Source organism: Bos indicus, chromosome 1, assembly GCF_029378745.1.
Source record: "Bos indicus isolate NIAB-ARS_2022 breed Sahiwal x Tharparkar chromosome 1, NIAB-ARS_B.indTharparkar_mat_pri_1.0, whole genome shotgun sequence".
NCBI lineage: Eukaryota > Metazoa > Chordata > Mammalia > Artiodactyla > Bovidae > Bos > Bos indicus.
The window spans coordinates 80,943,056-80,959,967 of NC_091760.1; the positions used below are offsets into that span (position 1 = coordinate 80,943,056).

The 16,912-nt window shown below is 46.0% G+C and overlaps 1 protein-coding gene and 1 pseudogene across 1 annotated transcript in view; one reads left to right on the top strand and one right to left on the bottom strand.

Annotated features, from left to right (window-relative positions):
• Window positions 1–10,107, bottom strand: part of ST6GAL1 (ST6 beta-galactoside alpha-2,6-sialyltransferase 1) — a 151,308-nt gene extending 141,201 nt beyond the window's left edge. Inside the window, exon 1 of the mRNA XM_019958344.2 lies at window positions 9,830–10,107. The gene's annotated coding sequence lies outside the window, so the exon portion shown is untranslated. The remainder of the gene's footprint in view (window positions 1–9,829) is intronic.
• A 2,777-nt stretch (window positions 10,108–12,884) lies between these two features.
• LOC109564232 (STARD3 N-terminal-like protein pseudogene) lies at window positions 12,885–15,644 on the top strand (annotated as a pseudogene).
• Window positions 15,645–16,912: the final 1,268 nt, after the last annotated feature.

A 16,912-nucleotide genomic window follows, 5' to 3' on the forward strand; every position in this document is an offset into this window, starting at 1 on the left:
GAAAGTGAAGTCGCTCAGTCGTGTTCGACTCTTAGTGACCCCATGGACTGCAGCCCACCAGGCTCCTCTGTCCTTGGGATTTTCCAGGCAAGAGTACTGGAGTCGGGTGCCATTGCCTTCTCTGCTAAGGCCCCACTAGTTATACCAAATTTATGTGTGCCTATCTACAATGCATGTTCTTTAGGTAGAAACTCCCAATGCCTCCCACAATGGCTACCACACAATAGGCACTCAAATATTTGGTGAACAAAAATAATATTGAAGGAACTTTACAAGAGAAGAAATTATTCAAGAGCCTACAAGCACAGCTGCAAAACCAGCCCTTAACAATGCCAATAATGAGTTCTTTTTACCACCTAAAGATATCAAAGTTGCCCAAGTAATAGTACCCATTAATCTATAGCCATGCTCCACCATAAGTGTGTTTATTCCAGTTATAACCAGAAAATGAGGACAGGTACTTTAAAAGGCAGGCAAGAAGCAGGGGAAGGCAAACCAGGCTTGATGAAAACAACTCTTACCAAAAAGGAGAAAAAGCAAACATATGTTGAGTCCAAATGTCAAGCTATTCGCACATAACTGTCCCGTGAGTTCTTTCATTCATCTGTTCTTAGGGGAATGGCAGAAAGCTTTCAATAGCCCCATAGGGATAAACTCAGCCAAGCTCCCAGTGAAACACAAGGACGAAGCACTTCTCAGCCCCAAAGGACTGGGAGTGATTAGCAGTGGAAAAACCTGTAACGTGATGTAGGGAAACAACTACAACCAACGCCAGCATCGCAACTTAATAGCAGTGAATCTTGGGGTGGTTCTCTAGCCCTCTCTGAGGTCAGCTTTCTCCCCTGCAAAATGGAGCTTGTGACACCAAGACACCAAGGCTATGGGGACTAGATAAGGGAATAAATAGTGCCGCATCAAGGTCAGGAGCAGAGCAAGAGCCCAGATGATGGTAAACTTGCCATGTTTCCCTCACTAAGAACTCGGCTAAGACTTAAGTTCAAGAGGTTCTTCCTCAACTGCAGGAAAGGAACAAGCATGAAACCTGGAGGGTGCTGTTAACTCCAGCTCAGAGGACCTTTGAGAGGTTGCCAAGGGTAGAATGTTCTCAAATTAAAGCTGAATGATGTTTCAGTCCTGTGCTAGGGAAACCAGGAGATGGATGCAAGTTTAGAAAGACTGTAATAAAAAAAAAAAAATTACAATCATCTTCCTGGGACATGTAGTTCTTTTCTGGTTGCCAGATTTCCTGGTCATCTAAAGTGTATCTGATATATTTATTCCTGTAGAAATAATTTATGAATATAAAGTCAAGCAGAGCTGGAGCCAAGGACAGAACAGGAGGAGGGTTGCCAAGATCCAGGGGGAAACAACCGTCTAAGTCACATCTTGAAGGCTTCCATTTTACTCCATCTTTTGAGAGCAGGTGAAAACAGCTCCAGGCATGTTGTCTGTAACTTGCCCCATCCCCTGAGTCCTACTTTGCATCTTTCTGCTTCTTGCCCCACAATCACAGACTTTTAGAGTTGGAAAGGGCCTTACCAGGCACTTAAATCAACCTCTCTGGCAAGCAGAAATCCTTTGATGGCAAGCATGTTCGCTTGGGTCTTTTGCTTAGAGACTCCCATGGCAGGCAGTTCTTTACCATGTGACCCAGCAGCCTCTCTCGTGGTTGGGAAGATCTGCTAAGTAAGTTCTTCCTTATCTCCCATTATGCAACTCTGTATTGGTTTGCCTCTCCCCAGCATCCACACAGTATAATTCTAATCATTCTTCCACATGAAGAAAGTGCTTTTTACTTTAGCTTCTGCAGGTTAGAACACCTCAGTTTCCACATTTATTCTCCCTCCAAGACAGCGTCCTAAACCTCCATCTTCCAAGTAAGTGCAACTCTGGGCTTGCTTCATTTTATCCTGATTTGTACAGAACCCAGGGGAACACAGCATTCCGATGGGTCTGAACAACAAGGAAGAGTAGACAGAACTGGCACGTTCCCTCCTCCAGAGACTGATATCAATTCCTCCTCTTCTTCACTTCTTTCTCCTCCCTCCCATCACTCAAGTTGCAGTCCTCCCATCAGATGCCACTGACCCTGAAAACAGAAGTAAATTTGGAAGAGCCAGTGATGGTGGAATGAGGAAGAGAAGATGATGACGCAGCTCAGTTTCTTGCACTTGCAGCCTAGAGCACCCAACCAGGCAGGCCATCTCCCAAAATAACCTTCCCTCCAAACAGTCAGCTCCTTGTAACTTCCAGGGAGCCCTTCATTCCAGCTTTCTAGGGCGTGGTTCTCAGTGTCCCTGTGCCCATTCTCTAGCCACCCTTTCCAGAGCTCGTTAGACTGACCTCATTTAACCAAGACATTTACAACCAACATTCCATATTTTGTTGTGTTGTTATTGACCCCAAGAATTGTAAAGCCTGCCAGGCTCCTCTGTCCATTGGATTTCCCAGGCAAAGATACTGGAGTGGGTTGCCATTTCCTCCTCAAGGGGATCATCCCCGACATTGAACCCGAAACTCTTGCACTGGCAGGTGGATTCTCTATCACTGTGACACTGGGGATTCTCCAAATACACTTAGAAATATATTTTAATGGAAATAAATATCCATCAACAGAAGACTGGTTAAATAAACACATCCATAATATAGGATGTGATGCAGCCATGAAAAAATAATCTGTATATGCTGATACGGAAAGACCACCAAAAGGGCAAGCCTGTAAAGTTGTAGTTATAATGTAATCTATTTACAGAGCTTTTAAAATATATCTGCATATACCCATAAATACATACATATATAGATCCAAAGGGAGCTGAAGGACCCAAAACAAACTGCAAACAGTAGTCACTTTGCAGAAAAGTGGAATTGGGGTAAGTGAGCAAAGGTAAGGGGGTTAATTGCTTACCCCATTTGAAAAGAAAACAGATTACATTTATTATTTGTGTGAAGAAGCCCCTAACTCTATGTGTAGTTTCCCCATTTTTATACCTGTTCCCCAATTGATGATCTCAGAGCTGGAAGGGGCCTAGAGACCTGGGAGTTGAATCCCGTGGTGGCATGCCAAAGGTGGCATTTATCTCACCCAAGGCCACACAGCAAGCTCGAGACAGCCAGAGACTACAAGTCACAGGGCAGGCCCGAACATAATGGGAGTCCCAGTGGATTAAAGACAGGACTTGAATGACGACATCAAATCAATTTTCTCCTTTTAGCTGAGTCAAAAATTCCTACTTGGGAGCAACAGTGACTTAGGAGAGACCAAGACTCTCAACAAAATTGGAGGGAATAGGGGAGCCGAGTGTCTTCCCATGGAGAAAAGGAGGCATCAGAGAAGACCTGTTTCTCAGGCACAGTGGCAGGGCCCTACCTCCCCTAGGCTTGCTGACCTCATTCACAAATCAGAGGGAAGGGGTTGAGTGCTAGACAGGAGATTCACAAGCATAGTGTGCCACGTGCTCATCTGAGTGACAACCATATCTTCAGAATTAGACAGGAAGCAACTCTACTTGAAGAAACCCCAGTACTCTCAGGCCATCAGGCTCTGACCTTCATTCCATATGAAAACTCTGCCTCTCGGGAACTGTAAGGTTGGGTTCAGGTGTGATGCAGAGTCAACTAATATTGAGTTGCTAGAGCTGTACGTGGATTACCTCATTTGCTACTCATCAAATTTTTAGAAATATATTCAAAGAAACTCAGAAGTCACTTGACAAAATATACAACTGGTAAATGTTGGTGCCCTATTGCAAATCAGGTCTCCTGACTAAATTCAGCGTTCCTTTTACCCTGTGTCTTTGTTCCCCTGGAGAAGAGAAAGTCTGCCCACTCCAGTATTCTGATCTGGGGAATTCCACGGACTGTATAGTCCATGGGGTCACAAAGAGTCAGACACTGAGCGGCTGAGCGACTTTCACTTTGAGACAGACACAGGTCATGGCAGGAAAATTCACTTGAGCACTAAAACTTTCTCTCTCTTTGTCACTTTCTCTCTCTCACACACACACACACAGGGTTCCATCTGTAACACTGACAGCAGACACAGGCTCCAAGAGCCTCAAATATGGCATTTCACCCAATGCCTCAAATATGCTTCATGCAACTAACTCAGTGAAATATTTATGGCTGAGCTGAAAAAAATGTCTGGGACTTATTTCAAAGTCATGTAGGGTCAAATGTGAGGTTGAAGACCCTATGAGTTTTGATAATTATTGAAGATAAGTGATTATAAATGGGGAAAGGGGGGTAATTACACCATTCTTTCTACGTTTGTGTGTTTGAAACTTTCCGTAAGAAGACTTGTAATGCATCACACCAGTGATCATTTCTCTCAATTTGTCACCTGGTAGGAGACCCCACCTTAATTAATTTCCTACCTGCTATCATGGTAAGAAAAAATATTAGGACCACAGTCTCTGCAGCTTGTGAAAATTTCAATTATAACAACAACAGACATCACTTATGGAGTGCTTCCTGTAAACCTGGCACTATACTGGACCCTTTATCTAGGATTTATAATGGAGGCTTCCGTAGTGGCTCAGAGGTAACGAATCCACCTGCTAATGCAAGGGACATAGGTTTGATCCCTGATCTAGGAAGAGCCCACATGCTTTGGGATAACTAAGGCTGTGAACCTCAACTACTGTGCCCTCGAGCCTGGAAGCCACAACTACTGCAGCCCATACACCTAAGCCCGCTCAGCAAGAGGGAGCCACCGCAGTGAGAAGCCTAAGCCTGCTCAGCAAGAGGAAGCCACCGCAGTGAGAAGCCCGTGCGCTGCAACTAGAGAGCAGCCCACACCCGCCGCAACTGGAAAAAAGTCCACGCAGCAACAAAGACTCAGCACGGCCACAAATAAATAAATAAACATTTAAAAAATAAGCAAAGAAAAATTAAAATATTTTTTAAAAATAAAATTCTTTCTAAAAATCCTTACAATGATCCAGTGAGGTGAGGCAGTTATGTCCATTTTACAGAGAAGGAAATTGAAGCTTCATGAGCTTAAGTAGCTTGTAGACGTCTATATTGGTGATAACTGGTACACAAGTAATTCAAATCCTGAATTACTTGCTCTCAATTTCTACCTTTTCCACAATACAAAATACTTAGGTACTTTAAAACTTCATAGGCAACCAGGACTGAATCTACAAACTTTTTAAAAATGATGATAGTCTTTGAAGTATGACCCAGTAATTCCAAGTTTAGGATTGTATCCTATGGGAATTATCTGGAATGTGGAAAGAGATTTATCACAAACATGCTAATCTCAGGGGTAATTCAATAAAGGATCTGAAGTAGTTGAACAAGCCCATGACAGCCCTTATCCAGGAAGCCTTCCCCACTGCCCCAGTCTGGGGTGGCTGCCCCTCCTCTGCATTCCCAGGGCACCTTGCACTGGTCTCTTGCTACTCCACCTCCTCTGCTGGATCATGAGCTCTTCTCATACAGCTTTGGTTTAGAATGGGCACTGGAAGATGCAAGGAATGAGCTAACAAATGACCCTGGGGTTGCTTATTTTAATACATACAGAAACAGAAAACCAAGCTGTTAAAGTAAGTTGTCACAAGGGCAGGACTATAACTCAAGGCCATACCAGGGTCCTTCTCTCTCCACTAGACTTTAGCTGTCTTCTTACATGAAATATATATATATTTTTTTTAAACGGCTGGTATCTGGATGCTTGAGGCACAGCTAGGAAAAGGAGAAGAAGCTGGAGACTCTTTCCTCTGCAGGCCTTCACTGAAATGATTACTGGAGTGATTGGATCCCATGGGACCATGTGACCTTGGAGATGCTGATATGTTGATGAATGAAAAGGTACAGGTTTAATGTGAATATAAACTGTGACATGGGTACATGAAAAGACTAAGCAAAAAAGCCAAGAGTAACTGCACAAGCAGTAAGTTCTCTACCATTTAGAGAAAACAAATCCACTAAAAAAAAAAAAAAAAAAAAAAACCAGACAAGAAGGAAAGTTGCAAACATTAACCGTGGTTGCCTTTGAATAATAGAATTTTTTTTCTATTTCTCTATCCTTATTTGTACTTTCCAAATTGTCCTCAATGGGCATGCTGTATTTTTATAATCAGAATGATAAACAAAATTTAATCACTAAACTGATTCTAAAGGCTAACCTGATTCTTCTAGTCATGACTCAGAAAATCACCCCAGTATTTCAATGTGCTGACACTTTGTTGCTTACTATGTTACTGTTTCATGTACAACTATAGAAAGCACATCTATTCAAGTCAGTATACAATGCAGACAAGCAAGAAAAATATATGTTTTTCCCCAATTTGGTTCTTACTGAGTAAGTCACTGACACCAAATCTAAGCAAATTCTCAAGAGTCTATGTTCCAGAAGATTACTGCAAATTTCACTAATGAATTATTTCCGACACTCTGTAATGCAACCACGTCCCCGTACTTGGGGAGATCCACCTTCTCTTGGAAGCCTTCCCTTTTCCACTCTCTCATTTACCACCTGCTCTTGGTTTGACTTGACGAAAAGAGACAATCCTACTCCTGCAGAGGTCAATTTTGAGATAAATTAGATCTATTTTCTGTGGGCTCCTGAGGGCAGTTTTCCAAATGCATTCCAAGCAAGGATGGTGGGGGGCCAACAAGTGGATCTGGTTCTTTGTAACTCCAGGCCCAGCATAGGAACCACCCCTGCCCCCACCTGCGTGCTTGTCAGTAAGTATGGAGTAAATGGATGGAAAGACTAGATTGCACTCACCTGGGCATGAAATTTCTGGATTTTTTTTTTTTCAAACTAGGTTTGTTTACCTTAAAGTCACACACACTGCACAACCACCCAAAGGCCCTTTTAACAGTCTGGCAGACATTCCGCCTTGTTTGTGACCAGGCTGGGCCTCTTCCTTTGAGCACAGGGCTCACCCAATGGGGTTATCTTCCCATCATCATTCTCTCCCACTAAAAAGCTGATGAGCACTCAACCCTGCTGGGAGGTCTGAATAAGCATGCATCACATGATTTACTACCCGCCACACCCCTGGGAGATGCATACATGTTCTTCCCTTGACACTGTGTGGATGCAGTCCACAAGGAACACAGGAGAGAAGGGTTGACCCAACCGGACTCTCTACCTCTAAAGGCTGAGCAACTTCCACTCCATCCAAACAGCCTGTGCAGAGACTGGGCAGGAAGGACTCTCACTGCACAAGGAACACTGGAACCCAAGAAGTTAAATAGCATGAAGAACTAAGGAGGGTCTCTCTTCTGACTTCCCGCTGCCTTTCATTCTGTGATCATACTTTAAAGCACTTCCCTACTGGAGGAGCAGGAGGCAGAGGAATGTGGGGAAACCCAGGGCAAGAGTAAAGAGAACCACTTAGTAAACACTAAAGAAAACCAATCCCCAATGAAAACTATTAATATAATACTCCTCACTGAATCTACCACTGGGATCCATGGTTTTGTTTAATAACCAAAACCTGTGTAAGTCCTTAAGGAATTCACTCTCTGACTTAAAAATGTGTTGTTGTAACAACCATCATAACTTTGACTGTACACTGGGGTACCAACAAAAAACTCATTTGACATAAGTTTCGCTAAAGCGCAAAAAGGGCACTAACAGCAGACACCTTGTTGTGTGTCCCTGGGCAAGTGATTTCTCACCGAGCTTCAGTTTTTTCATTTAGAAAAACAGGCCAGCTGATTTCTAAGTTCCTTACAGGGTGAGCGCTCTGATGAGAACCATATTCAAGTGTTAAGTGGAATTACCACAAAAATGAAACACCCTAGAAACCTTAAGAGAAACCAGTGTAGTTAGGAGGTAAGAGGAACAGGGTGAAACAGCACTTTGGGGAAACCCAGACTCAAAGTGATGTCTTTGGTTTTCCAATGTTTCCCCTGACAAATACAAAATTAAAAAGCTACTTCCGTGAGACTCTCATCTCTAAAAACTTAATTAAATAAAATCAGTGAAAACAATGCTTTGTTCTCCCACAAGTGACTCAGGAATACTGCCCTAGGAGACACTTTCTACCCTGTGTGCTTATGCCCAAACAAAGGCCTCCTGGCACAAGGATGAGAGGCAAAACATCTAAGTCTCCACAGCTGGCTGGACTCCAGCTTGAGGAGAAGGGGCAGCCAGAAGAGAAAACTAACTAGGCTTATGAAAGGCTAGAAGGAGAGTGAGGAATTACTAAATCTATCTTCTCTCAAATGGATAGAACTCTTGAAAGGCATAATGGAAGGGTGCAGCTTTCAATCTGAATTACATTATTTGTTTAACTGTTCTGCCTAAGGCCACTGCCTTTCCAGCCAACCACAGATTCCGGGTTCTGTCTTCAGTCGCTGCTCGGCAATGCGCCATGGGGGAGTCGGAGACTCAGGCTCTTGTCCTCTCTAGGTGGCCAACTTCACATGGGTTGAAACTTGGTACAAGGAACTGAACTCTCCCGGCCTCCGTTTCCCCTCCTGTAAAATAGGAGGGTTCGCTGGATGCTCTCTAGACTCCCCGAGACCGTGGCGCAGGGCTGGAGGCCCGCCGGTCCCCGAGGGACAGGTTAATCTCCAGCGCTGCTGGCCCAGGTGAAGCCGCTGCCCGACCCCTCAGCAAGCACAAGGCTGGCGCACACCCCACCCACTCCACAACCTGTCTGGCTGCCTTCTGCACCCACACCATTACCTAAGGGGCCAGGGCATCCCCTAAACCATCCCCATGCTGCCAGAACAGGACTATTGAACTAAAATCTTCAAAGCTTAGCTGAGCATTCGTAGGCAAAGAAAAAGCAAAACAAGAGGCCTCTCCTTCCGGACCTCGGCATTTCTCGCAAATAAACTCGACAGAACTGAAAATAAGGGCATCCCCCCCTAAGACAAGAGACCTCGGCTAGCCTTCCTTATAAAGAGACACGACAAGCCAAAAGGGGCCAATGACAATGGGGCTGGCTAGACGCAGGGACCTACACGGCAAAGCGCAAGCGAAAGCCAAGACAGTGCTGGGCGTAGTTTAAACCGGACTGAGGAGGCGCTCGCCGTCCCCTACAGGGACAGTGCAAGGACGATGGTGCGCTAGGCACAGTCTTTTCTGGGGGATGGGGGACTCGCAGACCCTTAATTCAACCCCTGTCTCTAAGAAACCACCGTGAGGTGACAGTGAGGGGTGGCCCGGGTCATCTCAAGTCTGCACCACCGCCGGGAACAGACTCTCGGCCTGGAGTAATCTTTTTTTTGCTACTTTCTCCCTTCGTGTTTCCGAATATTTTTGAATTTGGTGGTTTGGTCTGATACCCAAGCGGTACCTTTTAAATGTGTCAGTCTTTCTCCTCCAGCAAGTGGCGCCCCCAGCGCCGTTCCCTCCCGATAGCTGAGACAAAGGCCGGGTTCCGCAGGGCGGCTCCGGAGGACTGGCGGTGCACCCCGCACCCTGGGCAGGACGCACGTGCGTTTGTTATGGTACCTGCGCCCCCACCCCTGCAGAGAGCCCGGGTTTCTCCTCCTGTACATCCGGCTAGGCGAGATCCAAAGGAACCTGGACTTTACGTCTCCCTTCCATGTTGCCCGTGCAGTGGAGAAAGCGGGGCTCCTTGGGGCCGCGTGCACGTGGGTTTGTTGTGGGTCCGCAGTCTCGCGGAGCCGGCGGGAAGCCAGGGATGCCCCCTCGGCCCTGATTAATCCACAGACACCCCAGCAAAAGGCGGCGGGTCCGCGCAGTGAAGAGTGCTGAGGAGTGCTGAACATCGATTCCCTGCGCCCTCGGCTCGCCACGGGCCCCGCCGCTCCGCTGCCCTCCTGCGCCCCTTCGCTCCACTCCTCCCTGGGGGCTTGGGTCCCGCCACCGCCCCGCAGCAGTCTTACTCACTCGCTGCGCTCTCAGCCGCGGAAGCTGCGGTTGCTCCGCCCGCTCTGCGCCCCAGCCGGTAGGCTGCCGGTTCCCTTTGTTAGCACCGGGTAGTGCCCCAGGCGTCTTCCCCAGCCCGGCCTTGCCTAGGACTCCCCTCCCTGGGATGCCTCCGGACGCCGCCCCCGGCGGCGGCCTGACAGCCCGGGAGCTGGGAGTCCCTGAAGGAGGGTCTGTTGGGGAGGAGTAGAGGGGCCGGGAGATGAGGGGTGGAGGGTACGCGGGAAGAGTGCGGCGAAGGGGCGGGGGAAACGAGCAGTCTCCGTTATGCAAATAGTCGGGCAGACGGGGTGGGTCCCTTCGCCACACCGCGCCCCAAATCCGCCAAGCCCTTCAGAGGTCGCTAGCGAGGGGGCTGCGGGATTAGGGGTGCTTGGTTAGGTGGTGTACCTAACCCCGGAGTGATGCTGGGATCCTGCTCCCCTCCCCCTCCCACGGCGAGGGCGGGCCGAGGGGGAGGGGCAACGCGGAGGGGCAAGGTCCCTAAACGTCTGATCCTGCAGAGTTGAAGCCAGCACTGTCCTAGCAGGCAGAGACTATAAATCTCGCCTCTGCTACTGACCGGTTGTGTTACCCTGAGCAAGTCCCTCAACTGCTCTGAAGCCTTATGCAAAATATGAAACAACAAAATCTATTTCACAGGGTATGGCAAGAACCTCCCACTCACTGCAGGTACAGAACAGGAGGGTCGGTGAGTCCCTGCCCATGGCCATATCCACCTCAAGCCGTCTGCAGGCTGGTGGGCAGGAGGACTCCAGTAGGGTGGAAAAGGGAGTGAGGATCCTTCCTCCACTGAAGCTGAGCTAGGGCTGCTGGGAGAAGGCGAGAGGAGACCACTTGTTGAGCAAACGTCGTCGCCCCACCCTGACCATCCCAGGGGCCCACTTGCCTAAAACAGAACTCTGCCCTGTAGGAGGGCATAAGCGGCCTGCGGCCACCACTGCAGTCCCCGTAGAAAAGATGTGACTACCAGAGGCCATAATCTTCTCCCCATCGAATGGATACATGGGTGTGTATGGATGCTGTCCCTTGCTGTCTGCCTGAAACTATCACAACATTGTTAATCGGCTATAGTGAAAGTATTAGTTGCTTAGTTATGTGCAGACACTTACTCCAATATAAAATAATATTTTTTTAATATCTCCCCAGGGCCTATGGAGGTCCCACTTGGCACCAGACTTTGTATGGGGAGGGAAGGAGTGTGGAAGGTAGTCCTTGTCCTCTGGGGAAAAGAAGTCAGGTACACACTAGAGTGCTTGAAGCCCAGGCCCAGAACTTTCTCTCCAAATCGGTGGTCCTCTCCCCACCACCATCCTGGGAAAGAGGGGGTGGTCATCTCATCCCCAACATCCTTCCAAACACTGCTTTCCCCAGCCCACTGGACCCCTTCTGTTGTCACTGCCGTCCCTTCCCATCTGCCAAGGATGCATTATTGCTCAGTACAAAGAGCTCCAGTTGGAGGGGGTGACAAGCAGAGTGAATTCAAATCTCTAGACCAACTAGCCAGCACTCTTGTGTAAGCACCTCAGTCTGTTTTCATCTGGCATTGAGAAGATACTCATCATAGTATGAGTTAATGAGTAGAAACAGAGAAACTCTTAAACCTGTATCTGGGAGGCTGCTACAATTGTCTTTATTCTGAAAAAACTGGAAACCTAAAATTTTTGTGCAGGAGGATGACATACCTCTTTGTATTTTACACTTATTTCTCTCCCAGTGAACATCCTGGAAAATGGATGGCAGGATCAGAGACTAAAGTGTGGAGCATGGAGACCAGCTTGGATGCTGGAGATATAATAGGAGCTGTGGCAATGACAGTTGTTCAGTTGCTCAGTTGTGTCTGACTCTTTGAGAGTGCATGGACTGAAGCGTGCCAGGCTTCCCTGTCCTTCCACAATTCCCAGAGCTTGCTCAAACTCATGTCCATTGAGTCAGTGATTCCATTCAATCATCTCGTCCTTAATTGTCCCCTTCTCCTCCTGCCTTCTATCTTTCCCAGCATCGGGGTCTTTTCCAAGGAGTCGGCTCTTCGAATCAGGTGGCCAAAGTATTAGAGCTTCAGTATTACTCCTTCCAATGAATATTCAGGACTAATTTCCTTTAGGATTGACTGGTTGATCTCCCTGCAGTCCAAGGGTCTTCTCCAATACGTTCGAAAGCATCTGAGCATTCTTCAGCACTCAGCCTTCTTTATGGTCCAACTCACATCCATCAATCTCTACTGGAAAAACCATAGCTTTGACTATATGGACCTTTGTCAGCAAGGTAATGTCTCTGCTCTTTAATACACTGTGTAGGTATTTAATATGGTGTCTAGGTTTAATACGCTATCTAAGATTGAGGGCAGAAGGAGAAGAGGGAGTCAGGATGAGATGGCTGGATGGCATCACTGATACAATGGATGTGAACTTGGGCAAACTTCAAGAGATGGTGAGGGACAGAGAGACCTGGTGTGCTACAATTCATGGGATTGCAAAGAGTTGGACACAACTGGGCAACTGAACAACAACAACTAGGTTTGTCATAGCTTTTCTTCCAAGGAGCAAGTGTCTGTTAATTTCATGGCTGCAATCACCATCTGCAGTGATTTTGGAGCCCATGGAAATAATGTCTCTCACTGTTTCCATTGTTTCCCCATCTATTTGCCGTGAAGTGACAGGACAAGATGCCATGATCGTTTTTTGAATGCTGAGTTTTAAGCCAGCTTTTTCACTCTCCTCTTTCACTTTCGTCAAAAAGCTTTTTAGTTCTCTTTGCTTTCTGCCATAAGGGCAATGACAGAGAGAATGAGAAAAAGACATGCAAACAATAGCTACCATTTGGGGAGCAAAAGCACTTTGCTTACTATATTATCTATCCTCATCATAAGATATGTGGTGGCCTTAGCCCTATTTTATGGATGAGGAAATTGAAGTCACTTGAAAATGGCAGAGCCAGAGTGCCCCAGACCCTGCCGCAGGCCACTGCCAACCCCGGCCTCTGCTGGAGACTCCTGAACACTCACAGATCTCTCCCCTCGAGGGATGGTGAAGTTGGAGAGAGGCTCCTTTAACCCTCCTGCAGGATGAACCCCCTGCCAGAAGACATGGAGAATATGCTCATGGGGAGTCAGAGCTCACACGCTTCTGTGCACGACGTCCACTCCATCAACCCCACGCAGCTCATGGCCAGGATCGAGTCCTATGAAGGAAGGGAGAAGAAGGGCATATCTGATGTCAGGAGGACTTTCTGTTTGTTTGTCACCTTTGACCTCTTATTTGTAACATCACTGTGGATAATAGAGTTAAATGTGAATGGAGGTATTGAGAACACGTTAGAGAAAGAGGTGGTACAGTATGATTACTACTCTTCTTATTTTGATATATTTCTTTTGGCAGTTTTTCGATTTAAAGTGTTAACACTTGGATATGCAGTGTGCAGACTGCGCCATTGGTGGGACATAGCGTTGACAACAGCAGTGACCAGTGCCTTTTTATTAGCAAAAGTGATCCTCTCAAAGCTTTTCTCACAAGGGGCTTTTGGCTATGTGCTGCCCATCATTTCCTTCATCCTTGCCTGGATCGAGACATGGTTCCTGAACTTCAAAGTGTTACCTCAAGAGGCAGAAGAAGAAAACAGACTCTTGATAGTTCAGGATGCCTCGGAGAGGGTGGCACTGATTCCTGGGGGTCTTTCTGATGGTCAGTTTTATTCTCCTCCTGAATCTGAAGCAGGATCTGAAAATGAAGCTGAAGAAAAGCAGGACAGTGAAAAACCACCTTTAGGACTATGAGTAAGACTTTTGTTAAAGTAAGTCTTTGAAAATGAAACTGTTAATAGTGAAGTAGTTAAATATGGAGCCTTCCTTCAAGTAGATACAAAGTTAAATTCAGAAAATATGAGAGTGATTATAGTTTTATTTCTCCTAATTACGTGAATTTGTCAGGCACATTTTATTATGTAAAATCTGTTAACATTTTCTAGGTATAAATTGGCAGAGGATGAAAACTACGTAAGAGTTCCACATTTCTGAATAAGGGTGACTTGGTTCATTTTTGTTTATTGTAGCCAGAGTGTCTCCATGTCAGGCATGATTTAATGACAAACCCTAACTTCTGAGGGCGCCAAGGGCAGCAGTCCCGGTAGGTAGTACTGTCCTTGTCCCCACTGGCAGGGAAGACTGAGGGTGAGTGACTGATCCAGAGTCCCACAGCTGGCAGGGGCAGGGCCAGGACTCAGGCGCCCCGTCTGTACCAGCATCCACCCTGGTCCGCACAGGATGGTCGTCTCTGGAGTGTGTTGGAGCTTCTGAGATGACAGGTGTGGTCCAGTCACAGCAGTCGGGCTCCACGTGCCTCCAGGTCAGGGCACATTGTTCAGTCCCTTCAAATCATCAAAGGAAACATTTCAACCTCACAAATATGAGCGAATAAACAGTCAATTGTAAAAGCTGTATTTCTGCTTAATTATTTAACCACAGAAGGAGAAGAATAGACCTTAAAACTTCATCTGATAAAAAAATAATCTGTTAACTATGTATAGTGAAGGATGTTAACTTATGTAGACTTATTGTGGTGACCATTTCAAAATACATACAAATATAGAGTCATTATGTGATATAACTTAAACTAATAAAATGTTATTTATCAATTATATCTCAATAAAAAATAATGAAATAAAATTTTAAAGCAGGAAAACGTAGTGCACTGATTCATAGAAGGTGGGCAGTTGGCATAGAGTCAGATATGCTGGCAGAGGCAGCCGGAGTCCTGGTATTGAAGGCCCTGCATCAGTGGTATCCACTGTGCTTCGGGCCCTTTTCCTACAACAGTGTTCAGACATACGACAAAATCGTGGGCATGTGAATAGTAGATCCTTTTCGAAAAGGCTTTAAGATCTTGTGTCGCCCTACCCGTGGTTTTTCAAGTGTAGCATTTTGCCTTTTTACACTGCATCTCAAATATTGTTGTGTTCTCTCTTCTTCTAAGTGTGAAAAACCTTCATTGAAAGTCACCAGAAAGAAAAAGGAACTGGAGATGGGGTCTCCCTATTGAAGATTGAAATGGTGACGTCCACTGCTGACATTATTGAACGGCTAGTAAAGCATTTATTTATTGTAACACCTCACAGACACGGTAGCATACCCGCATCCATTTATGTCACCTGCCTGTGGCTGGTAAGAAATGTCGTGGTCCACCCTATATTCAGTGAGACGGGATCTGACCTGTCAATGAATAGTTGCAGAAAGTCTTGTGCTGTGTTCCTAATCAAAAAGACTTCTGAATATATTGGAATAACACTTTTTTAGTATGTAAAATATCTTTTTATTTTGATTTACAGAATGGAATTTTTTTGTCTCATGTTTTGAATTTCTTTTGTATTTCTTTTTTAACTCCCTACATTTCCCTTATGTTTTTTAACTCATGCACATGCACTATTTGTACAATTTTAAAAGGTAATAAACTCCAACATATCAAAAAAAAAAAGAAAGAAAATGGCAGAGCCGGAATTTGAACCCACTTCCGAACACATTGAAAGCCTTCACCATTTCTGTCCTCGGCATCACTTTTTTGTCAGTACTATTTAGAAACCAAGAACAAGAAACAGGTGAGAGGCTTTTCCAGGAGGTTCTCTTCACCAGAACTCTAGCCAAGTTATCAAAAAATCAAGGGACAGACTCACTCTGGTTTCTTGGTTTGCAGGACTGGGATGACCACAGATGACATAAGCCCAAGAAGATCCTGGGACTCTGAGCAGATGAGCAGGCAAGAAGGAGTACCCTGACAAATTTCTAGACTGGGAGCAGTCAGTTATTTCCTTTGGGAACTGCTCTCTCAAGGTTGCTGTGTCTTCACTTGGGGCCTTCTCATCAAGAAGTGAGAGGCAAGAGGCTGGACCATTGGATGGGAGGTGATCCTATCCTCCCCAGTCTATTTATGAGGCTTTCCTACTCATTGTCTCTGGGGCTCCTGCTTTGACAGCGTGTTTTCCTTTGTTGTTGTCGTTCAGTCACCCAGTCGTGTCCAACTCTTTGCAACTCCAGGGACTGCAGCATGCCAGGCCTCCCTGTCCCTCACCATCTCCCAGAGTTTGCCCAAGTTCATGCTTATTGCATTGGTGATGCCATCCAGCCATCTCATCCTCTGACACCCTCTTCTCCTTCTGCCCTCAATCTTTCCCAGCATCAGGGACTTTTCCAGTGAGTCATCTGTGTGCATCAGATGACCAAAATACTGGAACTTCAGCTTCAGCATCAGTCCTTCCAATGAATATTCAGGATTGATCTCTCTTAAGATTGATCTCCTTGCTGTCCAAGGGACTTTCAGGAGTCTTCTCCAGTACCACAGTTCAATGGCATCAATTCTTTGGCATTCTGCCTTCTTTTTTCTTGAAAGTGTATTCCTTAGAAGTATAGATACCTACTTTCCATTTGGACACCATCTCAGCTTCCTGCCCCCTACTGATGTCAGCCTTTGCCCATGAATAGTATTTTAAGTCATGCCTGTCTCAGTCATTAGTTTAGGCAACTTACTGGCTAATGCAAATAATGCATCCCCTGCTTTTAACATTCATCTGCAATGATCCACTCACACAAAGTATTCTCATAGCATTCTTCAACTGGAGGTTGATGTTATTACAAAGACTTGTGAGGGGAGGAGACACGGGCACCTCAAAATGCCCTTCTAAACCCTTCTTCCTCGCCCTGCTGTAGATGCTCATCAAGACTCTTAAATAGCCCTCCCTCCTCAATGCTTTCAGCACCTATTGTCCATTATAAAGGTAGGCTCAAGGTCAAAGAACTGCTCTGTGGTCTGTCTGCACCCCCTACCTTGAGTCTCGGTGCTACCAGCTTCAAAGATGAAGATACCCAGACACTGCTAAGTCTCTGAAACCCAATCAGAAATAGAGTAACAGCACTCTAATATCCCAGGGACTTCCTACTGTCCCTACAGGAAAGGATTAGTGGAGCATGGAGTGGGCCAGGGGAGAAGAACACTAGAGAGCAAAGGCTGAACACCAGAGACAAGCCTCATGGGAAGACTGCAGCCACAAGACAGGGAAATA